This window comes from Pristiophorus japonicus, chromosome 7 (genome assembly GCF_044704955.1).
Source record: "Pristiophorus japonicus isolate sPriJap1 chromosome 7, sPriJap1.hap1, whole genome shotgun sequence".
Classification (NCBI taxonomy): domain Eukaryota; kingdom Metazoa; phylum Chordata; class Chondrichthyes; family Pristiophoridae; genus Pristiophorus; species Pristiophorus japonicus.
The window spans coordinates 187609531-187637443 of NC_091983.1; positions in this window are offsets into that span (position 1 = coordinate 187609531).

Below are 27913 nucleotides of genomic sequence, written 5' to 3' on the forward strand. Positions count from 1 at the left end.
TTCGGCCTCCCCATTATTTAATTGGAGGAAATTTGAAATGAGAAAGGGTTACATTGCAAAGGGTTAATTAATAACCTTATACTAAAGGGGCCCTTAGGGATGAGCGACTATAATATGATAGAATTTTATATTAAATTTGAAAGTGTTTCAGTTAAATCCGAAACAAGGATCTTAAATCTAAACAAAAGAAACTACGGAGGTATGAGGAGCGAGTTGGCTAAGGTAAATTGGGAAACTACACTAAAAGGTATGATAGTAGACAAGCAATAGCTAGCATTTGAAGAATTAATCTATAACTTACAACATATATTCCTTTAAGGCACAAAAACCTCACAGGAAAAGTGGTCCAATCGTGGCTAATAAGAGAAGTTAAAGATAGTATTAGATTAAAAGAAGAGGCTTATAATGTTACCAAAAAGAGCAGTAAGCCTGATGATTGGGAGGATTTTAGAATTCAGCAAAGGAGGACCAAGAAATTGATATAGAAAGGAAAAATAGAATACGAGACATAAAAACAGACTGTAAAAGCTTCTATAGGTATGTAAAAAAGAAAAGATTAGCAAAAGTAAATGTGGGCCCCTTACAGCCTGAGAAAGAAGAAATTATAATGGGGAATAAGGAAATGGCAGAGAAATTACTTTGTGTCTGCCTTCACAGAAGAAGACGCAAGAAACCTCCTGGAAATAGTGGAGAACCAAGGGTCTAGCGGGAATGAGGAACTGAAAGAAATTAGTATTAGTAAAAAAAATAGTACTGGAGAAATTAATGGGACTGAAAGCCAATAAATCCCCTGGACCTGATGGCCTACATCCTAGGGTTTTGAAAGAGGTGACTATAGAGATAGTGGATGCATTGGTTGTTATCTTCCAGAATTCCATAGATTCTAGAACAGTTCCCACAGATTGGAAGATAGCAAGTGGAACCCTACTATTTAAGAAAGGAGTTAGAGAGAAAACGGGGGAACTACAGATCAGTTAGCCTGACATCAGTGGTAGGAAAAATGTTAGAATCTATTATTAAGGACGTGGTAACAGTGCACTTAGAAAATAATAACAAGATTGGGCAGAGTCAACACGGATTTATGAAAGGGAAATCATGTTTGACGAATCTGAGTTTTTTGATGTTGCAACTAGCAGTATAGATAAGGGGGAACCAGTGGATGGAAACATAGAAACATAGAAATAGGTGCAGGAGCAGGCCATTCGGCCCTTCGAGCCTGCACCGCCATTCAATATGATCATGGCTGATCATGTAACTTCAGTACCCCACCCCTGCCTTCTCTCCAAAACCCCTAATCCCCTTAGCCGTAAGGGCCACATCTAACTTCCCCTTGAATATATCCAACGAACTGGACTCAACAACTTTCTGTGGTAGAGAATTCCACAGGTTCACCGCTCTCTGGGTGAAAAGGTTTCTCCTCATCTCGGTCCTATATGGCTTACCCCTTATCCTTAGACTGTGACCCCTGGTTCTGGATTTCCCCACATCGGGAACATTCTTCCTGCATCCAGTCATAATTTTATATGTTTCTATAGGATCCCCTCTCATTCTTCTAAATTCCAATGAGTATAAGCCCAGCCGATCCAGTCTTTCTTCATATGTCAGTCCTGCCATCCCGGGAATCAGTCTGGTGAACCTTCGCTGCACTCCCTCATTAGCAAGCATGTCCTTCCTTAGATTAGGAGACCAAAACTGAACACAATACTCAAGGTGTGGTCTCACCAAGCCCTGTACAACTGCAGTAAGACCTCCCTGCTCCTATACTCAAATCCTCTCGCTACGAAGGCCAGCATGCCATTTGCTTTCTTTACTGCCTGCTGTACCTGCATGCCTACCTTCAGTGACTGATGTACCATGACACCCAGGTCTCGTTGCACCTCCCCTTTTACTAATCCGTCACCATTCAGGTAATAATCTGCCTTCCTGTTTTTGCCACCAAAGTGAATAACCTCACATTTATCCACATTATAGTGCTTCTGCCATGCATTTGCCCATTCGCCTAACCTGTCCAAGTCACCCTGGAGCTCTTAGCATCCTCCTCACAGCTCACAGTGCCACCCAGCTTAGTGTCATCTGCAAACTTGGAGATATTACATTCAATTCCTTCATCTAAATCATTAATGTATATTGTAAATAGCTGGGGTCCCAGCACTGAACCTTGCGGCACCCCACTAGTCACTGCCTGCCATACTGAAAAGAACCTGTTTATTCCCACTCTTTGCTTCCTGTCTGCCAACCAGTTCTCTATCCACATCAATACATTACCCCCAATATCATGTGCCTTAATTTTGCACACTAATCTCTTGTGTGGGACCTTGTCAAAAGCCTTCTGAAAGTCAAAATACACCACATCCACTGGTTCTCCCTTATCCACTCTACTAGTTACTTCCTCAAAAAACATTAGAAGATTTGTCAAGCATGATTTCCCTTTCATAAATTCATGCTGACTTGGACCGATCCTGTCACTGCTTTCCAAATGCGCTGTTATTACATCTTTAATAATTGATTCCAGCATTTTCCCCACCACCGATGTTAAGCTAACTATAATTCCCTGTTTTCTCGCTCCCTCCTTTTTCAAAAAGTGGGGTTACATTAGCTACCCTCCAATCCATAAGTACTAATCCAGAGTCCATGGAATTTTGGAAAATTACTATCAATGCATCTACTATTTCTAGGGCCACTTCCTTAAGTACTCTGGGAATCAGACTATCAGGCCCTGGGGATTTATAGGCCTTCAGTCCCATCAGTTTCCCTAACACCATTTCCTGACTAATAAGGATTTCCCTCATTTCTACCTTCCCGCTAGACCCTCGGTCCCCTAGTATTTTCGGGAGGTTATTCGTGTCTTCCTTAGTGAAGACGGAACCAAAGTATTTGTTCAATTGGTCTGCCATTTCCTTGTTCCCCATTATAAATTCACCTGATTCTGACTGCAAGAGATCCACATTAGTTTTCACTAATCTTTTTCTCTTCACATATCTATAGAAGCTTTTGCAGTCAGTTTTTATGTTCCCTGCAAGCTTGCTCTCATACTCTATTTTCCCCTTCCTAATTAAACCCTTAGTCCTCCTCTTCTGAATTCTAAATTTCTCCCAGTTCTCAGGTTTGCTGGTTTTTCTGGCCAATTTATATGCCTTTTCCTTGGATTTAACACTATCCCTAATCTCCCTTGTTAGCCACGGTTGAGCCACCTTTCCTGTTTTATTTTCACGCCAGACAGGGATGTACAATAGTTGTAATTCATCCATGTGATCTTTCAATGTCTGCCATTGCCTACCCACTGTCAACCCTTTAAGTATCATTCGCCAATCTATCCTAGCCAAATCACGTCTCATACCATTGAAGTTTCCTTTCTTTAAATTCAGGACCCTAGTCTCTGAATTAACTGTGTCGCTCTCCATCTTAATGAAGAGTTCTACCATATTATGTTCTCTCTTCCCCAGGGGGCCACGAATGACTAGATTGCTAATTAATCCTCCCTCGTTACACAAGATCCAGTCGAGGATGGCCTGCTCTCTAGTTGGTTCCTTGACATATTGGCCAAGAAAACCATCCCTTAGATAGCTCTGTTGCACAGGAGGGCAGGAAAAAGAGTGGGAGAGCGATAGTGATAGGGGATTCAATTGTAAGGGGAATAGATAGGCATTTCTGCGGCCACAGCCGAGACTCCAGGAAAGCAATAAAGAAAGGAAAGATAGAGTACGAAAGTAAACTTGCGCAAAACATAAAAACAAATAGTAAAAGCTTTTACCGATATATAAAACGGAAGAGAGTGACTAAAGTAAATGCTGGTCCCTTAGAAGATGAGAAGGGGGATTTAATAATGGGAAATGTGGAAATGGCTGAGACCTTAAACAATTATTTTGCTTCGGTCTTCACAGTGGAAGACACAAAAACCATGCCAAAAATTGCTGGTCACGGGAATGTGGGAAGGGAGGACCTTGAGACAATCACGATCACTAGGAAGGTAGTGCTGGACAGGCTAATGGGACTCAAGGTAGACAAATCCCCTGGTCCTGATGAAGTGCATCCCAGGGTATTAAAAGAGATGGCGGAAGTTATAGCAGATGCATTCATTATAATCTACCAAAATTCTCTGGACTCTGGGGAGGTACCAGCGGATTGGAAAGCAGCTAATGTAATGCCTCTATTTAAAAAAGGGGGCAGACAAAAGGCAGGTAACTATAGGCTGGTTAGTTTAACATCTGTAGTGGGGAAAATGCTTGAAGCTATCATTAAGGAAGAAATAGCGGGATATCTAGATAGGAATAGTGCAATCAAGCAGACGCAACATGGATTCATGAAGGGGAAATCATGTTTAACTAATTTACTGGAATTCTTTGAGGATATAACGAGCATGGTAGATAGAGGTGTACCGATGGATGTGGTGTATTTAGATTTCCAAAAGACATTCGATAAGGTGCCACACAAAAGGTTACTGCAGAAGATAAAGGTACGCAGAGTCAGAGGAAATATATTAGCATGGATAGAGAATTGGCTGGCTAACAGAAAGCAGAGAGTCGGGATAAATGGGTCCTTTTCGGGTTGGAAATCGGTAGTTAGTGGTGTGCCACAGGGATCGGTGCTAGGACCACAACTGTTTAGAATATACATAGATGACCTGGAAGAGGGGACAGAGTGTAGTGTAACAAAATTTGCAGATGACACAAAGATTAGTGGGAAAGCGGGTTGTGTAGAGGACACAGAGAGGCTGCAAAGTGATTTAGATAGGTTAAGCGAATGGGCTAAGGTTTGGCAGATGGAATACAATGTCGGAAAATGTGAGGTCATCCACCTTGGGGAAAAAAACATTAAAAGGGAATATTATTTGAATGGGGAGAAATTACAACATGCTGCAGTGCAGAGGGACCTGGGGGTCCTTGTGCATGAATCCCAAAAAGTTAGTTTGCAGGTGCAGCAGGTAATCAGGAAGGCGAATGGAATGTTGGCCTTCATAGAAACATAGAAAACATAGAAAATAGGTGCAGGAGTAGGCCATTCGGCCCTTCGAGCCTGCACCGCCATTCAATGAGTTCATGGCTGAACATGCAACTTCAGTACCCCATTCCTGCTTTCTCGCCATACCCCTTGATCCCCCTCATAGTAAGGACTTAGTGAATTGGCCTCAACAACTTTCTGTGGTAGAGAATTCCACAGGTTCACCACTCTCTGGGTGAGGGAGAGGGATGGAGTACAAAAGCAGGGAGGTCCTGCTACAACTATACAGGGTATTGGTGAGGCTGTACCTGGAGTACTGCGTGCAGTTTTGGTCACCTTACTTAAGGAAGGATATACTAGCCTTGGAGGGGGTACAGAGACGATTCACTAGGCTGATTCCGGAGATGAGGGGGTTACCTTATGATGATAGATTGAGTAGACTGGGTCTTTACTCGTTGGAGCTCAGAAGGATGAGGGGTGATCGTATAGAAACATTCAAAATAATGAAAGGGATAGACAAGATAGAGGCAGAGAGGTTGTTTCCACTGGTCGGGGAGACTAGAACTAGGGGGCATAGCCTCAAAATACAGGGGAGCCAATTTAAAACCGAGTTGAGAAGGAATTTCTTCTCCCAGAGGGTTGTGAATCTGTGGAATTCTCTGCCTAAGGAAGCAGTTGAGGCTAGCTCATTGAATGTATTCAAATCACAGATAGATAGATTTTTAACCAATAATTGAATTAAGGGTTACGGGGAGCGGGCGGGTAAGTTGGGCTGAGTCCACGGCCAGATCAGCCATGATCTTTTTGAATGGCGGAGAAGACTCGAAGGGCTAGATGGCCGACTCCTGTTCCTAATTCTTATGTTCTTATACACTCCAGGAAATCCTCCTCCACAGTATTGCTACCAGTTTGATTAGCCCAATCAATATGTATACTTGGATTTTCAGAAGGCATTTGATAAGGTTATTCAACAAAATAAGGGCTCATAGGTTTGGGGGTGTTATACTAGCATGGATTGAGGATTGGTTAACGGGCAGAAAACAGAGAGTAGGAATAAACAGGTTATTTTTGGGTTGGCAGGCTGTAACTAGTGGGGTACCACAAGGATTGGTGCCTGGGCCTCAGCTATTCACAATCTATATCAATGATTTGGATGAGGGAACGAAATGTAATATATCCAAGTTTGCTGATGATACAAAGCGAGGTGGGAATGTAAGTTGTATGAAGGATGCAAAGAAATTTAAAGGGGATATAGACAGGCTAAGTGAGTGGTTAAGAACATGGCAAAGGGAATTTACATAGGATTATGTACATAGGATTACATAGGATATACGTCACAGAAACAGGCCATTTGGACCAAGCAGTGTCAGCCAGTGACTCAGTGAGTAGCACTCTCACCTCTGAGTCAGAAAGTTGTGGGTTCAAGACCCACTCCAGGGACTTGAGCACAAAAATCTAGGCTGACACTCCAGTGCAGTTTTAAGGGAGCACTATACTGTTGGAGGTGCCGTCTTTTGGATGAGATGTTAAACCGAGGCCCTGTCTGTCTCTCAAGTGGACGTAAGTGATCCCATGGTATTATTTTGAAGAAGAGCAGGGGAGTTATCCCCGGTGTCCTGGCCAATATATTTATCCCTTAATCAACATAACAAAAAAAAAACAGATTATCTGTTCATTATCACGTTGCTGTTTGTGGGAGTTTGCTTGTGTGCAAATTGGCTGCCGCATTTCCTAGATTACAACAGTGACTACATTCGAAAAGTACTTCATTGGCTGTAAAGCGCTTTGAGACTTCCGGTGGTCATGAAAGATGTTATATAAATTTAAGTCTTTCTTTTCTTTCCTTGCCGGTGTTTATGCTCCGGTCAACCTCCTCCCGTCTTTCCTCATCTAAATCTATCAGCCTAACCCTCTATTCCCTTCTCCCTCATATGCTTGTCTAGTCTCCCCTTAAATGCATCTAAACTATTTGCTTCAACCACTCCCTGTGGTAGTGAATTCCACATTCTCACTACTTTTTGGATAAAGAAGTTTCTTCTGAATGCCCGATTGGATTTCTTGGTGACTATCTTATATTGATGGCCTCTAGTTATGCTCTTCCCGCAAGTGGAAGCACGCTCTAGATTTACAAGGAATATAATGTGGAGACATGTGAAGTTATCCATTTTGGTAAGAAAAATAGAAAAACACAGTATTTTTGAAATGGTGAGAGATTGGGACATGTTGATGTTCAGAAGGACCTGGGTGTCCTTGTGCACAAGTCACTGAAAGTTAACATGCAGGTACAGCAAGCAATTAAGAAAGCAAATGGTATGTTGGCCTCTATTACCAGAGGATTTGAGTATAAGAGTAAAGGGGGTCAAAATGGGTTGCTAAACACTTTTCGCCAGGGGCGGGATGCTACCGGCTCCCGCGAAATTGCATAGGAGTTATCAGAGGCGCCGCCATGGGTAGCCATGCCTGGCGTAAAAAGTCCCGCCTCGCGGATATACCGGCCCCAAATGGAATGTAACGGAATTGTTCCCCACAGGCTTTTAGGGCTGGATTTGGGGCTTTTGCTTTATCGGGGCATTAATCGCAGAGGGGCATTAAAGATAGTGCCTGAAAATAGTTAGCACCCTCAACTGCAAGTTTCAGCAAAAATGTAAGTTGGAGGAGCATTGGTGTTAACTCAGGCTTTGCACAATGGACTTTGTGCACCCGAGCGAATCTTGCGGCGGTAAAGAAGTTTCATTGTTGTTTAGTGCCCTACTACCTAATGTTGTATATTGTATAGTTTTATTTTGGTGGGTGTGTTTTTGTAACTTTGTTGCAGTAAAATATACAAATCATCATTTGCCATTGGTGTCTTGTGCATCATTCCAACATTCACCAGAGATGTGCCTTTATGGGGACACATAGCGTGTCCAGTATTAGTTCCATCCCCCAGTTTCCTCCATTTAGGAGAAACTGGTCCATTACGAGTTGACAGTGTGCGACTCTTGGTCCAGCAGCAGCTCCATGCTGCTTCCCCCATGGATGGGGTGGCTATCCAATGGGGGCCTCGCCAGGCTCCTTATCGTCGCCCTCCTCCTCCTCCTCCTCCTGAGGTGAGCATGCAATCTCTACTGGCAAGATCAAATCAGCCATCATCTTATTGAATGGCGGAGCAGGCTCGAGAGGCCAACTGGCCTACTCCTGCTCCTATTTCTTATGTTCTTATGTTCTAATGCCTGGCCCCTCATGATGGCCAAGCTGTGCAACATGCAGCACACCACAATGAATTCGGAAACCTGTTGAGCAGAGTATTAAAGGCTGCCTCCAGAGCGGCGCACCATAGGTCTGCCTGTAGGAGATGGCATATATCTGTCAGCACTTCCTTTCAGAAGCGCAGCCTTCTAACACACTGCTCCTCAGAGATCTGGAGGTATGAGCATTGGTGCCTGTAAACCCATGTGAGGTGAGACCTCCTCCCTGGACGTCTTCAGCCTCTCCTCATCCGTTGGCCGACATGCCAAGAGCCCTTTGCTTGACACCGACTGGCAATAGCATGGAGCATGATACGCTGACGAACTAGTAATGCTCCCATTACATTTTCTCACTGATGAAAGGACACTGCAATGGCAGATTAAAGTGACGTTTACAAATCGGAGTTTCATGCAGCATGATGTGCGCAACCGTTGTAGTCAATGTGACCTGCGATGCAGGATCCTCATCCCTCCATTTAAAAATGCTGTCAATACCGCCTGCTGCACCCTGGGACCACCTGGTTTTTTTCAAGGTTTCCTGGTGCGGGCGTTAAATGAGGTGTAAGGGGCGAATGTTCCATCCGTAGCGCTAGTGCAGCATTGCACAGTGACTGACTATTTTTTGTTTTTATATTTTTTTTTCTATTTTCTATGTTTCTATGTCATGATCTCAGTCAAAATGTATGGTAGGGCAGTAAGTTTTTCCATCGGCGCAAATGAGGAGCCAAATCTAATGGTAAATCCTGGACACCTGGCATTTATACCCAAAAACAGCATTTAATGCCCTGCCAGGGCACTAACCAAGGCACAAATGAGCTGAAAATTCAGTCCATATTCTCCAGAATTTAGAAGAATGAGCGGTGATCTCACTGAAACATACAAAATTCTTACAGGGCTTGACAGTGTAGATGCAGAGAGGATGATTCCCCGTGCTGGGGAGTCTAGAATCAGGGTTCAAAGTCTCAGAATAAGCGGTCGGCCATTTAGGACTGGGATTAGGAGAAATTTCTTCACTCAGAGTGTGATGAATCTTTGGCATTCTCTACCCCAGCAGGCTGTGGAGGCTCAGTCGTTGAGTATATATACAAGACAGAGATCGACAGATTTTTGGATATTAAGGGAATCAAGAGATATGGGGATAGTGCAGGAAAGTGGATTTGAGATAGAAGATCAGCCATGATCTTATTGAATGGCAGAGCAGGCTCGAGGGACCGAGTGGCCTACTCCTGCTCCTATTTCTTATGCACTTATGAAATTTCTGCTCATCCAATACTAACAAGCAGCATGTCAAATCAAAGGCAATGGAGGGGCTGAGAGAGGTGGTGGTGAGGTAGAGCTGGGTATTGTCATCATACATGTCGAAATTGACGCTATGTTTTCGGATGATGATGCCGAGTTGCAGCATGTAGATGAGAAATAGGAGGGGGCCCAAGGATAGATCCTTGGGGGACACCAGAAATAATTGTGTGTTAGCAGGAAGAGAAGGTACTGCAGGAGATTCTCTGGCTATGACTAGATAGATAGGAATGGAACCAGACGACGGCAGTCCCACCCAGCTAAATGAGGGAGGAGAGGCCTAGGAGGACAATGGTGTGGTCAACCGTGTCAAAGGCTGCAGACTGGTTGAGGGAATGAGGAGGGAATAGTTCATCGTGGTCAGTCACATAGGATGTAATTTGTGACTTTGATACGGGCCATTTCAGTGTTGTGGCAGGTGCAGAAACCTAATTCAAAGGGTTCAATCATGGAGTTGCAGGAAATATGGGCATGGCTTTGAGAGTTAAATTCACATTCAAGGACTTTGGAGAGGAAAGGGAGGTTGGAGATGAGGCAGCAGTTTGCGAGGAGAGGGGTCAAGGATGAGTTATTTGAGGAAGAGGGTGATGATGACAGATTTTAAAGGAAGGGGACAGTACCTGAGAGAGGGAACCATTAACAATATCAGCTACTATGGGGGGCCAGGAAGGGAAGTTGGGTGTTCAGTAGTTTGTTGTTGGGAATAAGGTCGAGGGAGCAGGAGGTGGGTCTCATGGACAAGATGAGCTTGGAGGGGCATCAGGGAAGATAGGAGCGAAACTTAAGAAATATGCGAGTTCAAGGCTAGGGTGAGGCGGGGGGATCTTGGGGGAAGTTTGACTTGGTGGGCTCGGGGAAGGGAGGGGAAGCAGAAGCAGATGGTCTCAATCTTAGTGACAAAGATGTCCTTGAGCTCTTCACACACCCCTGTGTTCGCTGACCTACACTGGTTCCCAGTCCGGCAATGCCTCAGTTTTAAAATTCTCATGCTTGTTTTCAAATCCCTCATGGCCTCGCCCCCTCCCTATCTCTGTAACCACATCCAGCCTTACAACTTCTGAGCTCTTTAAGCTCCTTCAATTCTTGCCTCTTACACATCCCCGATTTTCATCAATCCACCATTGGCAGCTGTGCTTTCAACTGCCTAGACCCTATACTCTGGAATTCCATCCCAAAATCTGCCCCCTCTCTCTCTTCCTTTGGGATGCTCCTTAAAACCTACCTCCATGACCCACCTTCCTAATATCTCCTTATATAGCTCGGTATCAAATTTTGTTTGAAAGCGCTGCTGTGAAGCGCCTTGGGATGTTTTACTACATTAAAGATGGTATATAAATGCAAGTTGTTGTTGTTGAGGTAAGGGTGGAGAAGGCAGTGGAGAGGGGTTTAAGAAGATGGTTTGTAGTGGAACACCCGATAATTCTTTATGTGGTTCAGCCAAATCTGACAATGAATGAATAAATCAATTGTCCGCCACAAATATTCAAGTCTATGTCACTTGGACTTAATGGACCAGAGATGGGGGCCATACCAGGGGGAACTACCAGGATGAGAGGAAGAGTAATAGTTTTAAATATGACAAGGGCCACAAAGATGGAGGTGAGCGTGTGATTGAGCAGATCAGTAGCTACAGAAATGTCATTGTGAATGGAGGGCCAAGTGCTAGACAGTTGGGAAGTTTGAAGTGCCATTGTAAATGATTTGGGGAGAGTTCTTTCCAAGGGCGGACATATAAGGAAGTGAGGTTGGGAGGGGAAAGTGGGATGTGAGTGGAGAGAGATACAAGGAAGTGATTAGAGATGGCCTTATCTGTGATTGACACAATGGGAGTAGAGAGGCCACATGAGATGGCAAGGTCGAAAGGGTGTGCGTAATATGGGATGGGGAGTTTGTATGGAGGGAGAGATTAATGGAGGATAGGAGGGTAGTGAACTAAGAGGAGAGAGGGCAAGATGAGTTGAGATGGAGGTTGAAATCTCTGAGGTTGAGAAGTCGCTCAGTGCAGAGGCTGAGGGAGGAAAGCAGTGAAGCTATATCAGTGAGAAACTTGGCGTGGTACTTGGGCGGTTGGTAGAGAATGAGGATTTTAAAGGAGGGTGAGAGGGGTGGAACAAGTTAAGGCACTCAAAGGAGGGGATGGTGCCAGAGGAATAGAGGAATAGACTAAGGTGAGATTTGATGATAAGGACCACAACACCTCCGCGACAGTTTGGGCTGGGAATATTCAGTAAGAGGAAGGTGTCATCACCTATGAGCCAAGTTTCTGTCAAGGCCATAATGTCGATTTAATCATTCGCAATACATCATGCATGGAAAGGGACTTATTCACAAGTGAACAGACATTCTGGAGGGAGATGCGAAGAGGGGCAGTGATAGCTAATCCGCTGCAGAGTACTGCCAATATCAAAAGATTTTTGCTTTATTTTAATTTTATATAAATATAATTCATGCATTTGTATTTACAGGAATGGTAGCATAAGGGTTATGTTACGGGACTTGTAATCCAGAGGCCTGGAGGAATGATCCGGGGACATGAGTTCAAATCCCACCACGGCAGCTGGGGAATTTAAATTCAGTTAATTAAATAAATCTGGAATAAAAAGCTAGTATTAGTAATGGTAACCATGTAACTACCAGATTGTTGTTAAAAAAAAACAGCTGGTTCACTAATGTCCTTTAGGGAAGGAAATCTGCCGCCCTTATCTGGTCTGGCCTATATATGATTCCAGACCCACAGCAACTCTTAACTGTCCTCTTGAAATGGCCTAGCAAGCCACTCAGTTAAGGACAATTAGAGTTGGGCAATAAATGCTAGCCTTGTCAGCAATGCCCTCATCCCGTAAATGAATAAAGAAAAAAATTGTGCAGAGGCTCTTAAATTATTCATAACATTATTATAATATACTGTGAATTTATTGCCTATCCCGTAAGTGTGCTACACTGAACTGTGGAGGCACTTCGAGACATAAGAAATAGGAGCAGAAGAAGGCCATATGGCCCCTCGAGCCTACTCGGCCATTCAATAAGATCATGGCTTATTATTGACCTCAACTCCACTTTCCCGCCCATACTCCATATCCCTTGATTCCCCTAGAGTCCAAAAACCTATCTATCTCAGCCTTGAATATACTCAAAGACTCAGCGTCCACAGCCATCTGGAGCAGAGAATTCCAAAGATTCACAACCTTTGAGTGAAGAAATTCCTCCTCATCTCGGTCTTAAATGGCCTACCCCTTATCCTGAGACTATGCCCCTTAGTTCTAGACACTCCATCCAGGGGAAACAACCTCTCTGCACCTAGCCTGACAATCCCCTTCAGAATCTTGTATGTTTCAATGAGATCACCTCTAATTCTTCTAAACTCCATTGAGTAAAGGACCATTTTACACAGTCTCTCTTGATAGGATAGCCCTCTCATCCCAGAAATCAATCTAGTGAACCTTCATTGCACTGCCTCCAAGGCAAGTATATCTTTCCTTAGATAAGGAGACCAAAACTGTGCACAGTACTCCAGGTGTGGTCTCACCAAGGCCCTGTACAATTGTAGCAAGACTTCCTTACTCTTATACTCCAACCCCCTTGAAATAAAGGACAACATGCCATTTGCCATCCTTATTGGTTGCTATACCTGCATGCCAGCTTTCTGTGTTTCTTGCACAAGGATCTCTCTAAACACCAACATTTAAAAGTTTCTCATAATTTAAAAAATAATCTGTGTTTTTATTCTTCCTACATTTCCCTACATTATACTCCATCTACCAACTTACTGCCCACTCACTTAGTCTATCTATGTTGTGTTCTCCTCACAACTTACTGTCCCACCTAGCTTTATATCATCAGCAAACTTGGATACATTATACTCAGTCCCTTCATCATTAATATAAATTGTAAATAGCTGAGGCCCCAGCACTGATCCTTGAGGCACCCCACTAGTTACAGCCTGCCAACCTGACAATGATCCGTTTATTCCTACTCTCTGCTTTCTGTCCATTAACCAATTCTCTATCCATGCTCATAATTACCTCCAATGCCATGAGCCCTTATGTTGTATAATAACCTTTTATGTGGCACCTTATCAAATGGAAATCCAATTTGGAAATCCAAATATATTACATCCACTGGTTCCCCTTTATCTACCCTGCTAGTTACATCCTCAAAAAACTCTAATAAATTTGTCAAACATGATTTCCCTTTCATAAAGCATTGACTCTGCCTAATCATGTTATGATTTTCTAAGAGCCCTAATACCACTTCCTTAACCATGGATTCCAGCATTTTCCTGATGACTGATGTCAGGCTAACTGACCTATAGTTCCCTGTTTTCTCTCTCCCTCCTTTCTTTAATAGCAGTGTTACATTTGCTACCTTCCAGTCCGCGTGGACCGTTCTAGAATCTAGGAAATTTTGAAAACCAATGCATGCACTATCTCTTCAACCACCTCTTTTAGAACCCTAGGATGTAGGCCATCAAGTTCAGGGGATTTTCCAGCTTTTAGTTCCATTCGTTTCTCTAATACTTCTTTACTTATATTAATTACGTTAAATTCCTCACCCACATTAGACCCTTGGTTCCCCACCATTTTTTGTATGTTTTTTGTGTCTTCTACTGTGAAGACAGATACAAAATATTTGTTTAGCATTTCTGCCATTTACTTACTCACATAATAATTTCTCCTGTCTCAGTTTCTAAAGGACCAATGTTTACTTTTGCTACTCAGTTCCTTTTTAAATACTTGTAGAAGCTCTTACAATTTGCTTTTATATTTCTTGCTAGTTTTCTCTCATATTAGTACTTTTTCCCTCACAACATTATAAGCTTCTTCTTTAGATCTAATGCTATCCGTAACTACTTTAGTTAGCCACGGATGGATCACTTTTCCTGCGGAGTTTTTATTTCTCAATGGAATGTATTTTTTATTGAGAATTGTTAAATATTTCTTGAAATGCTATCCACTGCTTATCTACTGCCATACCTTTTAATCTATTTTTCCAACCTACCTTAGCCAACTTGCCCCTCACACCTATGTAATTGGTTTTATTTACGTTTATGACTCTAGTTTCAGACTTAGGCAAGTCACTCTCAAAACTAAAGTGAAATTCTAACATATTGTGATCATTCTGCCCCAGAGCATCCTTTACTGCGAGATTGCTAATTAACCCTCTCTCATTACACAATACAAGATCTAAAATAGCCTGTTCCCTGGTTGGTTCCATGATGTATTGTTCTAGGAAACTGTCCCGAATGCATTCCATGAACTTGTCCTCCAGATTACCTTTACCAATTTGGTTTGTTCAGTCTATATGAAGATTAAAGTCCCTCATGATTATTCCATTACCTTTGTTACAAGCTCCTACTATTTCTTGATTAATATTCTGTCCAACGGTATAGCTACTGATAGGGGACCTATATGCTACTCCCACCAGCATTTTCTGCCCCTTGTTATTCCTTATCTACACCCATACTGATTCTACTTCCTTATCTTCCGAACCGAAATCCTTTCTCTCGACTGACCTTATGTCATCCTTTATTATCAGGGCTACCCCGCCTCCTTTTCCATTCTGCCTATCTTTTCAAAACATCAAGTCCCCTGGAACATTTAGTTCCCAACCTTGGTCACCTTGCAACCACATCTCTGCAATGGCTATTAGATCAAACCCATTTATCTCTATTTGTGCCAGTGGTTCATCTATCTTGTTACGAATGCTTTGTCCATTCAGTTAAAGAGCCATGAATTAAATTTTTATTACAATTACTCCCTGCTTTGACCTTATTCTCGACTGCACCGCTACCATTAAACTCTCTGTCCCTTCCTGTCACATTCTGCTTATTTTTATCCAAATCGTTACACTGCTCTATTGCCTTGATCTTTCTCTTTAGATTTCTAAATTTCCCCTCACCTGACCCCCTCCCCCCATTTTTTGTTTAAAAGGGGGGAGGTCACAAAGCAGAATAGCAACAGAAAGTACAATTTAATTTTAAAGATGAGTTGAGTTGCAACCTTCTTTCGAGATTGTAGACCTACAGGGCTACGGACCAAGAGCTGGAAAGTGGGATTAGGCTGGATAGCTTGTTGGCCGGCATGAACAAGATGGGCTGAAATGGCCTCCTTCCATGCTGTAAATTTCTATGTTTCTATTGTGCAGGGTTTTCTCCTACACTATTCTATCCGGGCATCCATTCCAAGTGTTTGATTTTAAAGTAGGTAGGTAGTTAAAAACGAGCAGGTTACTTACCCACTCAGATTCCGACCATTTCTGATATTAGTCAAAGCCTGACTAATAAACCTTCAAGGGGAACTTTGTCAAGTGCCTTTTGGAAATAATAGTGGTCCAAACATCAATCCCTGAGCATCCACTCAGTACTTCCCCTTCACTAGCATAACTCCTCCAATAAGTACCTGTTGATTTCTACTTCTCATCCAATTTCTTATCCACTCCCAGGATATACCGTGGATCCAATAGCGTTGAACTTGACTAATAGAGTATTATGTGGAAATCTAGGTATACCACACTGTAGAGTTTTCTACAGTCCACTTGGGTTGTCACTTCCTCAAAGAAATGAAGAAGGTTAGTCGGGCAGAATTTCCAATTTTGAAGACATGCAGACTGCTGTTTACTAAATTGTTGCACAGATAATTCAGGAATTTGTTCCTCATAATCGATAAATTATTTTACACAGATTTGAAGACTAATAGGTCTGTATGTGTTTTGTCACCATTTTTTAATATGGACACCACATTAGCCTATTTGCAGTCTACTGGAACCTCCCCAGTGTCCAGTGAGTCTACATGCCACATTGTTATTTGTCAACTTACATCAAGTAACTCCAAACTCCTGTGAGATAAAGAGAAACAGAGATGATATAAAAAGATTGGCATTGAAGGGTTCTATAATGTTCATCCATCCATCTGTTTCAAGTGTTTTGACTGGATGAAGGTAACAAATGTGAGTAAATGCACCACCCAATATGCTTCTGAGCCAAATAAATCAGCATGTTCTGAGTTCAGTTCCTGGTCTGTTCTAAGTTCAGCTGCTCTTAACCATGCATTGGTGGGAGTACTACAATACACAGTAGCTCTGTTGGCTTTTATTGCTGATCACCATCTGGTGATTCCTGGAAACTATATGGATGTTGGGTGAAAGCACGATTGAGCTCAGCTGTGATGCCCCCATGGTTAAATATATCATGTAGAAGGGGTAATTGCTTACGAATCAACGATTAGACATGTTAACAGAGAAAGGCTTTGGTGCTCTGTGTGAACAGTAAACTTAATGGGGAGGAAATTTTAACCTAACTTGCCAGGCAGGAAACCCACAGTGAAACATCTGCCCAATATTAATCTCCACTGACTTCAATGGAGAATAAAATCAGATGGCATGTAAAACCAGCATTGCACCTGATCCAGTCAGTTTCCCGACGGGCGTATTAAGTTTAAATTGTCCCCAGTGTTTCTCAAGACGCTGAAAGATGTAGGTGAACAACAACAACAACTTGCCTTTAACATAGTAAAATATCCCAAGGTGCTTCACAGGAGTATTATCAAACAACATTTGAACAGAGACCTAGGAGTTGAAAGACACAATTATCTGAAAGCATAGGTTCTTTTCTTTTTTTTTTATTCGTTGCCAATCTTTCCAATTCTTTGTCAAATCACAAACACCAGAGGTCACCTTGCACACATCAAGGATCACTCTGCGCCAATGCTCTTAGCCAAAAGGCCTAGAGCCACTGCACCGTTCCTGGAAGTACTGCAATACCAGGTTCGTGCCATGGAGGTGGATGGGTCAGGCCCCCCACACACCTCCGTGGAGATGGATGGGTCAAGCCACCCCACCCACCTCCAGCATAGGTTCTTTTCACCAACATTAAATACCTTCAGCTGGTCCGTTCTTAATTACCTAAAGTCGACTTCTGATCAGAGAAGTTGTCTTTTTGCATCCCAATCTCAACTGTCATTTGAACTCATTTGTCTTCAATAGCTATGTTTGAACAGTTCTCGTCCAGGCCACTAGGTGGAGCTCTGCAGGGCAGAACAGCACTTCACCGAGGGATGGAGAAGAAGAAAAAGAAAACATTAGTGTAGAAATGTATCTTTGGCTGGGAAAAATGGAACAGCAGGTATGGAAAACTCCATAGGACAGCTCATCCTGCTTTCCAGATATAATGTTGGGAAACAACACTCTTAAGGAGAAAATAAATGGTCAAGATAAATGAGAATTGGCACCTGTAAGGAGCACATAAACACCATTCTCCAGCATTATTATTGTTTCCCTTCATGCAGTGGCTATAATAATCATGGTGCACTCATGCCAGGATGGAAATACCTCTTCCTACCACATGACACTTAGCCTGTTTGTAAACAAAATTTAGTTGTGTGATATAGAATAGAACCATTATTTATTCTTCCTTTCAAGTACACTCACAACACATTGGGATTTGACTGCTGTCCACAGAATAAATTGACACTCACCATTCAGATTGTGGAAAGCACAAACAAGTCCTACTTTTCCATCATTAGTCCTTTCAAGTCCAAATCAGTTCAAAAGGTTCTATAAATACTTTTAAGCATAAAGCCCAATAAATCCTTCCAAGTCTATAACATAGTTTGTCATTGAAAAGCTTTTAGTTACCATTCCATTCCATTGCCTGACTGCTTGGCCATTCTGTAACAGCCCTAGCTTAATGTGCTTAACCCTTCTTTAGTATCGTGCTCCACCGCTCTATTGCAGACAAAAGCTTCTTCCAAGTAAAAATCTATTTTCCTCCACATTGTCTCTGCAGTTTTATTTTTAATATTTTTCACTAGCCAGCAATGTCCTTCAGCTAGGGCAGAACAGTCCAGGTTAAAGACTTCTCTAGTGCTGCAGCCACCGTTGTTCTCAGATTGACTGACAGGAAGTGTGGTTTAATGTCTGTGAGCCAGATAACAGTCTCAACTTCCTTCCATCCTTCCATGTACTCCTCCATATGCCTGACAACTTATGAAACTCCTCCAAATGATGACAAAGTAAATTTGGGCAATACATTTTATTACATTTGTAACCATTTTCGTTCAATTTAATTGATCTTTTTTCTATATCTTTTACTTTACGAAACTACACATCGCACAAAGTCTCAGTGCAGCTTGCCCTAGAGCAATAAATTATTACATCTGTAAAGTGGGAGATGAGGCATCAGTTGGACATACCAGCAGTATATTAGCAGATCAATGGAAAGAATACTGAAGATGGGAAACAAAATTGTGTTTAATTCAAAAATAATAAAATCTAATCTTTACATTAGCCCAACAGCTTTCTAAAATAGAAAGCATAAAATGGAAAGAAATGGTTTGGACAACAGATTTTTCCATTCTTCTCTTCATAGACACCCAGACAGCGCAGAAACAAACTGATGCTAATGCTGGCAGGTGGGCTAGAAGTGAGCATTGCACTGAAAGTGCCATTTGGCTTGTTAGTCCTCTCCTTTTGTGAGTAGCAGCAATCTTCCAAAAGTCCTTGTTGCAAACAATTTATAAGCATCATGAGAAAGGCATCAACTTGATCTCCTGTAGAAGATGACCAACCACATATAAAAGTACCAAGAAAATAAAATTAAGGTAAACTTTCAAGATAAAATTCTCTGAAATTTGTCGCTGATGTTAGAGACAATCCAGCAGAACTCCAGGATATCAACTCATCATAATATTAGAAGGATATGCTGATAGGGTTAGATCATCATCATAGGCAGTCTCCGAAACTAGGATGACTTGCTTCCACGCCAAAAAAGGATGAGTTCACAGGTATTTCAATGAAGGACCTAATACTCCAGGTCCTGAACTACATCCTGAAGGGTGGAAAATGCCTGTGCGTGGATTTTTTTAACGTGGAGTGGCCGTTGCACACCAGCCACCACACGGGCTTGACAGAAGCTAGGTCTTGGTCCAGTGGCAAGGGTTATCCAAGACGACTGGAGACCTGCTCTGCTACACAGACCTAGTGCGCACACATATCGCAGAGTGGGCTGGCCCATGCTGCCCCTGGGCCCTCGCCTCTTCTGGCCCTGAACTCACGCCTCTCACTGCACTTATCCTGCGAAGCACAATGATTCATCCCCAATATTCTGCAATGTTCTGCATACTTCACAACATAGCAACACAGAGAGGCCTGCATTTGGAGGAGGCAGACCAGCAGGTGAAGAAGACCAAGGAGAAGGTGAGCAGTGTCTGTGCTGGTGCTTTGGATGGATGGAGCACATGACAGTGCATCCTCAGAAAGATTGTCCTCCTGACAAGGTGTCTTCTTCAGGATGCTCTTGCTGCTGAGAGGATCCAATCCACCCTTCCTTGCATGCTGGTCCTTCCTCAGTGGTTCGACTCCACGGCATGCGAGATCCAGGTTGAAGTTGAAGTCCATTGGGCTGGAGAAGCGAGGCTTCACTCTCTGTCCTTATACTCGAGGGGCGGCAAACGTGCCTTCACCTAGGATGCGATAGAACAAAGGGTTAGATGAAAAGGAGTTGGAGGAGGTTCATGTAGAGCATCAGCATCAGTTGGGCTGAATGGTAAATTCTATGTAATTCTATGTAACAACCAACAATTCAGTGAGTATTCTCTGACTAGATGCTTTCCACATGAATTCTTGCCATACCCCACTGGTTTCTCTGTGGATCTTGGGTGGGTTGGACCAGAAATGTGCTCGGAATTGCACAATACCACATTTCCACCTTCCTTGCCCTGTTTTCTAGAGGGCAATCCTGATGGCGTAAGTTGTGGGTAGGTGCAGGCAAATCACTGGCTAATGAGGGAAGCACATATTTCCCATCATTTGCATTGTTCTAACATATGATGGTGTGAAAAAGAACATTCTGGATGGGCTTCAATTACCAGCTTCTATTCAGCAGTAAACTGTTTTCCCTCTTGTAAGGAGAGAACTGCTTGTAAGTAAAACTAGCTCAGATTTTCTATTTTGTTTATTTGTTCATCAGCAAACAGCACTTCTCAACCATATGACAGATGGAAAGTCATTGATGAAAAAGCTGAAGATAGTTGGACTGCGGACAATTTCCTTAGGACCTCCTGCAGTTATGTCCCGGGGATGCCATGGCTGACCTCTGACAGCCACAACCATCTTTCTTTGTGTCAAATATGATTTCAGCCACTGAAGGGTATTCCCTTTAATACTCATTGCCCTTCATTTTGCTAGGGCTCCTTGGTACCATATTCAGTCGAATGATGCCTTAATCTTGAGGGTAGATATTCTCATATCTTCAATGACATTCAGCTTTTGCCTACATATCTGGATCAATGCTGTGATGAGGTCTGGAGCCAAGTGGTTCTGACAGAACCCAAACTGAGCATTGGTGAGCAGTTTACTGATAAGTAGGTATCATTTGATGGCACTATTGGTAACGCCTTCCATCACTTGATACCAATGATAGGACATTATTTGGGCAGATTGGATTTATTCTGTTTTTTGTGGAAAGGACATACCCGGATATTCTTCCAAATTGTCAGGTAGACGCCAGTGTTATAATCGTACTATAGGTGGTCATGAAAGGCACTATATAAATGCAAGTCTTTCTTTTTTTCGTTACTGGAACAGGTTGACGATGGGATCTGTTAGCTCTGGTGCGTACCTTCAGGAGTACAACCAGGATATTGTCAGAGCCCATAGTCATTGCTGTATCCAGTGCACTCAGCCTCCAATTATAATTAATATCATCTAATGGGCAGCTCCTTGATAGATCACTGGATAATGCACCATGTTATGATAGTGAATCATATAGATGTTAGTGAACCATACAGATAATAGTGAACCATATAGATGGTAGTGAACCATACAGATAATAGTGAACCATATAGATGGTAGTGAACCTACCTACCTCTGACCAAGCTTTTGGTCACCTGCCCTAATTTCTTCATATGCGGCTTGCTGTCAAATTTTGTATTCTCATAATACTCCTGTGAAGTGCCTTGGGACGTTAAAGGTGCTATATAAATACAAGTTGTTGTTGTTATTGTTGTAATGAACCATACAGATGATAGTGAAACATGTAGATTGTAGTGAAACATATATACCAGAAGTTACTTTGGTTTATTTCCTGTTTCGATCCCTGGTCTGTGGTGAATTAGCTGATGTTTATCAGGGGTGGTAGGAGTCCTACAATTGGCCTGAGTTCTCCTGAGCTAGAGAGGGGCAATAAATCAGCTCGGGCTCTTGCTCCTGATTGATATCCAGTCCTGCCTGCTGGAGGTGCACATGTACAGTCATTGGGCCGGATTTTTAGTGTTCCCCCCCCCCCTCCCCTTTTATAGGGGGCACTTGTAAAATATATGGTTTTAATGTCCCCCAAAAAAATCACAAAAAAACCCCACAAAAAATCCCCCCCCAAAAAAACAAAAAAAAACATTTATTAAAAAAAAGGGGCAGTTAAGTGTATGGAGTGTCCCCCAGATCGGGGGGCACTTGATCTAACGTTATTTTGTTCCCCCAAAAAGCGTTGTACAGTCATTGGGTAAGGGGATGATTGGGCTCAGCTGTGATGACTCAAACAGCTTGCTGAAACTCACCATCAAGGCCCATGTATGAGGCTCATAAATTAAGAGGCCACTTGGATGAGGCGCTGCAACTACTGATGGGTGGCTGGCAGCTCTGCAACGAAAGCCAGGATGAGTCAGCACCTTCAGCAGAGGGGAAGCAAACTGAAAAGAAATCATTTCCTGTAACAGGGTAATTAAAACATATGCAGTAGTTCTACAATAGAATGAATGGCTTCGAACTCTTAACCATAGAAAAATGCATGACTCGCCACAGGCTCGGTCTCAGCATATGACTCTTACTTTATATCTCTCTTGGCCGTTTCCAGTAACCCATGGCTGTAACACCGGGAGACATAAGATATAGTTGCCTCAATAATTGTTTTATCACACGTATCGTAACAAATCAGTTTATGATTCAACCTCTTGGCAGAAATTAATGCCTTATATGTCATGCATGGTCCACAAACATACAGATGTAAACATGATTCAGAAAGCTTGACTGCATTTAATGTTGAAAATTTCTCCCCATCCTTGGTGACTCTGACAGTCGAAAGAATAAAAAGCTCAGTCCTGCAGTAAGGGAAGATTTATGCCTGAACAGGCGAAGCCAGCAGCTGGAAAACTATTATGTGTCCTTCTCAGACTGTGCACACCTCACCGTGCTCTGATCTGGGTAGAAAGAGCAGAAAAACAGGATTGACTTTGCTTGAAAGAAATAAAGAATAGAAGAGAGAAACCCCCTAATGCAAAATTAATAATAATTCAGGACCCTAAGGAACCATTTGTTGCAGATAATAGGGTTTAGAGTCATAGTGGGAGATGTACTTCAGACTAAGGCTGCTGCTGTGTTTTATTCTAACACTGGTATGTTATGCTACTTTAACAAGATTAACCTAACACTAGCATGTGGCCAGGGCAGGCAAACTCAATTCATTCATAAATAAAACATGATCCTGGTTTACAGTTTGAAAACCCTACATCTTAAAAACGATGCCAAAATAAATATTTAATAATTTACTTTTCATTGTCCAGTTGTTTCAACAAATACTTCTGAAATAGTGTGTGTGATTCATTAACTTGCCTGTAGATACAAGCTCAACTACAGATACAGTTATATAAAGCAGAGAGACAGATACGCTTTAGTACACAGTTGAATGTAAATACTAATAGTTACCAATAGTTACTCTTAAAAAAAATTAAGCTTCAAGTTCATGCTATTTTCACATATATAGTTAATTGATTTCAAAATAATTCATATTTCCATTTATCAATCAAATAACAGGGCTTGGAAATAAACCATTAATAAATAATTTTTACCCAGTCTTAATTATTAAGTGAGCCTTCCATGGTCAGTTGCATCAAGCTGAATTATATGAGATTATCAGAAATGCAATTCAGTGGGATTGCTGACAAGATTACGTACTTATTACTCATTTTTAGTCTAGAAATCATATCATCTTACAGCACAGAAGGAGGTCATTCGGCCCATTGTGCCTGTGCTGGCTCTTTGAACGAGCTGTTAATTAGTCCCATTCCCCTACTTTTTGCTCATAGCCTTGCAATTTTCTCCCTTTCAAGTACTGAATCTGCTTTCACCACCCTTTCATGCAGGGCATTCCAGATCACAACAACTCGCTGCGTAAAAAAAATTATCCTCCTCTCACCTCTGGGTATTTTGGCAATTAACTTAAATCTGTATCCTCTGTTACCAACCTTTCTGCCAGTGGAAATGTTTTCTCCTTATTTACTCTATGAAAACCCTTAATGATTTTGAATGTCTCTTTTAAATCTCCCCTTAACCGTCTCTACTCTACTCTAAAAGGAACAATCCCAGCTTCTCTATTCTCGCCCCGTAACTGAAGTCCTTCAGCCCTGGTACCAAATGATATCATGTTCCATGTTCCAATACTTTTATTTTGCTCGGTACTTGAAGTTGCTAATCTATTAATTCCACATAAAACACAATGGGCTTGATTTTCGGCTCATTTGCGCCCTGTTTAGCGCCTGGGCGGGGCGCAAAGACGATTTTTTTTGGCGTGAAACGAGGTGCACAAGATTTAGCGCCCGGGCGGAACTTTCAGCACTGGTTTAGCAGCGGCGCCTAACCTTACTGCCCACCCGCTGTTTTCACCGTTTGGATGACCATTGTGCGTCACTGCGCTAGCGCCACGGGCGGAACTTTCGAGCATATCACCCGATTTAGCGTCTGCCTGGGAACCCGGCAGCAAAAAGCAGTTGTACCCCGGGCGCACCAGGCGCTAATGGTGCCATCTTGGAAACGGAGGAGAAAGTCGGAATTCTGAGTGATTAAGAACATTGGGAGAAGAATGCTGCGTTACTGCATACTTTCCATTATAAAGTTTATGTGAGTTTAAAGTTTGTTTTAAAGGACATTTTAAAATATGTCACATGAATCCTGGCTGCTATATTTATATGGTGTTGAGCTGGAAAAAGGCTTATTGATGATCATTTTCAACATAATCGAAGAGGTCGCAGATGTATGGGGAGGAGGCCTTACCTCCAACGATTTTACAGGGAACATCGCTCATACCTGCAGCTCTCTGACGCACAGTATGTTCGAAGTCTGCACTTCCGAAAAGAAGTGCTGACAGAGATATGCCAGCTCATACAGGCAGACCTACAGCCTACCAGCGGCAATAGGACTGCACTGCCTGTCGAGATGACTGCGGCACTTGCCTTCTATGCCTCCTTTCAGGCATCAGCGGGGGACGTATGCTCCATCTCACAGCACGCTACACATTGCTGCATTCGCCAGGTGACTACTGCACTGTACCCATACAGGATGGACCTCATACACCTCCTAATGACAAAGGAGATCCAAAATGAAAGGGCTGTAGATTTTGGATGATTTGCTGGCTTCGCCAAGGTTCAGGGTGCCCTTGACTGTACGCACATCGCCCTGCGAGCACCTTTACAGAATCCAGAGGTTTACCAAAACCGAAAGGGATTCCACTCCATGAACATACAGATCATCTGCGACCATAATCAGTGCATCATGGCAGTCAATGCCCAGTATCCAGGGAGCATCCATGATGCTTTCATCTTGCGTGAGAGCAGTGTCTCAGGCATGTTCTAGCGTCAACCACAAGGCCAGAGCTGGATGCTGGAGAACAAAGGCTACAGCCTCACCATCTGGCTCATGACCCCCCCTCCGGAACCCTCAGACAGAAGCCGAGCATCGCGATAATGATAGCCATATAGCCACAAGCAACATCGTGGAACAGACAATTGGAGTGCAGTTGTGCCCTGTATTAGCGTTTGCGATCGGACAGCAGACTAGAAGCGCGGGAAGAAGAAAAAAATTCACTCATGCGCAGAACAGCCGATTTTTTTTAGGACCGGAACTTTCGGCTCTGACGCACAAATTCTGTGGTGAAACGCCGGAGTTAGCACTAACGTCCGTCGTGAATTTTCATTTGATAAAAGTTGCGCGGTCTGGCACTAACGCTAACCCAGCGCTAAAATTTTGATTTTGCCGCGATTTGCCCCCAGAAATGGGCGAAATCGCAAAAAGCCGAACATGGCTGATGGCCGATGGCTGATTTCAACATTGCTGTTGTTAAAATAAGTAAATCTATTTTTGCTCTGATTTTCTCCCTCCTCTCCTGAAGGTGTTGCCTTTTCCTGCAATACAGATCCCCAGAAGCTAGCAGCTCCACAGAAGCTTTGCTCCAGGTGGCCATTCAGGTGCAAGTGAATGTCAACAGGTTATTTAATCGCGGACGGGCATCATAGTTGATCCTGGTCCTGTTCTTATCCAATGTCCAAGCACATTCAGGTTTCAGCAGGAATCAGGAAAGGGATTTCACTCCATCCTAATACGGAGATGGTGAAGACTACCTTAGCACCTCAGCACTGACCTGGCTGAAGAGATCCTTAACCTCCCTGGTCATTAGAGTCCAATAACATACTGATCAGGTCATTTAATCCCTGAGCCATCAAGTAAGCCATTAAATTCATTGTTATACCAGAGAGCTGTATTGTCCAATAAGATTGCACAAATCATTAGGCTGCCTTTGATTTGTCATGTTGCTTATCTGACATCCATTCCTGAATGAGCATAAATTTTCTACAATTAAATATTAGGAAGACCGAAGCCATTTTCTTCAGTCCCCGCCACGAACTCAATTCCCTAGCTATCGACTCTATCTCTCTCTCTGGCCACAATCTGAGGCTGAACCAGGCTGTTTGCAACCTTGGCATCTTATTTGACCCTGAGTTGAGCTTCTGACCCCATATCGTCTCCATCACCAAGACCACCTACTTCCACCTCCGTAACATCGCCACCCTGCCTCAGCTCATCTGCTGCTGAAACCCTTATCCATGCCTTTGTCATTCTAGACTCGACTATTCCAATACTCTCCTGGCCAGCCTCCCACTTTGCACCCTCCATAAACTTGACTCAACCAAAGCTCTTCTGTCCATATCCTAACTCGCACCAAGACCCGTTCACCCATCCGGTCTGGCAACTCCTCAGTTGTAAAATTCTCATCCTTGTTTTCAAATCCCGCAATGGCTTTGCCTCTTCCCTATCTCTGTAACCTCCTCCAGCCCCACAACCCTCCGAGATCGCTGCGATCCTCCATTTCCGACTTGTTGCGCATACTCAATTTTCATCACTCCACCAATCTTTCAGCTCTGGAATCCACTCCCTAAACCTCTCCGCCTCTCTACCTCTCTCTCCTCCTTTAAGATGCCCCTTAAAACTACAACTTGCACCATGCCACTCCACCTCCAACTGGAAATGAAAGATGAACAAAACAGAGAGAAGAACAAAGATGACTTAGGAATAAAAAGGCAGAAGAGAAGGGAAAGAGAGTGAATCTGAAGACGAGATAGAGCACAAAGCAGCAACAACTTGCATTTATATAGCTCCTCTAATGTAGCAACATGTCCCAAGGTGCTTCACAGGAGTGTTATCAAACAAAATTTGACACTGAGCCACATAAAGAAATATTAAGACAGGTGACCAAAAGCCTGGTCAAAGAGAGAGGTTTTAAGGAATGACTTAAAGGAAGAGTGGTAGAGGCAGAGAGGTTAGGGGGGAATTCCCTAAATAAACAGGTTCAGCAACCCGTTATATACACTGCCTGAAATCAGAAGCCAATCCTAAAAAAAAAACTTGCTTAGTGGAACTTGCCAAAAATTCTCTGTTGAAAACGTATTGGAACTCCTGCCACTTGACAAGCTGAACTCCAGCCTTCAACAGAATCTTATGGTAGATTTTACGAGAATTTGCTCAACATTTGATTTACAGGGGTTAACATTTATCTAACTAGCCATAACCCAGGTCAGGGAAGATGAAACAACAAGCACACTTGGGTCTTGGGTTTCATCCATGCTCGCCTACAAGTCAACTTAACCTGTTTCATGATGTGCCTTCTTGATCTCTTTAATGGATTTATCGGATGTCTATAAGGTTACGTTTTTCATCTTGATGATGTGAGGCCAAATACTTAACCTTGTGAATTGGCAAAAGCTTTATTTATTTAAATTCTTGTATTTGGAAACATTTATACTATACCCCATGTGATGAAACCCTCTGAAGAATTACTTTTCAGATATATTTCATAGTGATAATGTCGTAACTGAGAATAAATTGCACTACAATAAAAGAAAATTGCACAACCCATTTGTGATCTTCATAGATTCTGTTACCATTTAAAATTTACAACTAGCTTTTAACATTTCAATTTGAACAACACCTCCTATAAACTAAATACTAGATTGGAATCCTTGAGATGCAATTTCATTGCCCATGAGTTCACAGTTCAGCCCACTCAATGGGATTCACATTCCACAGCCTCTTCAGCATCTAATCTTTTAAATTTAAAAGTATTAAATGTTTTTTTAATTAACAAATTGTTTGGTGTTTGACTCAACTTGTACTGTTTATATTTTAAACCAAGCATT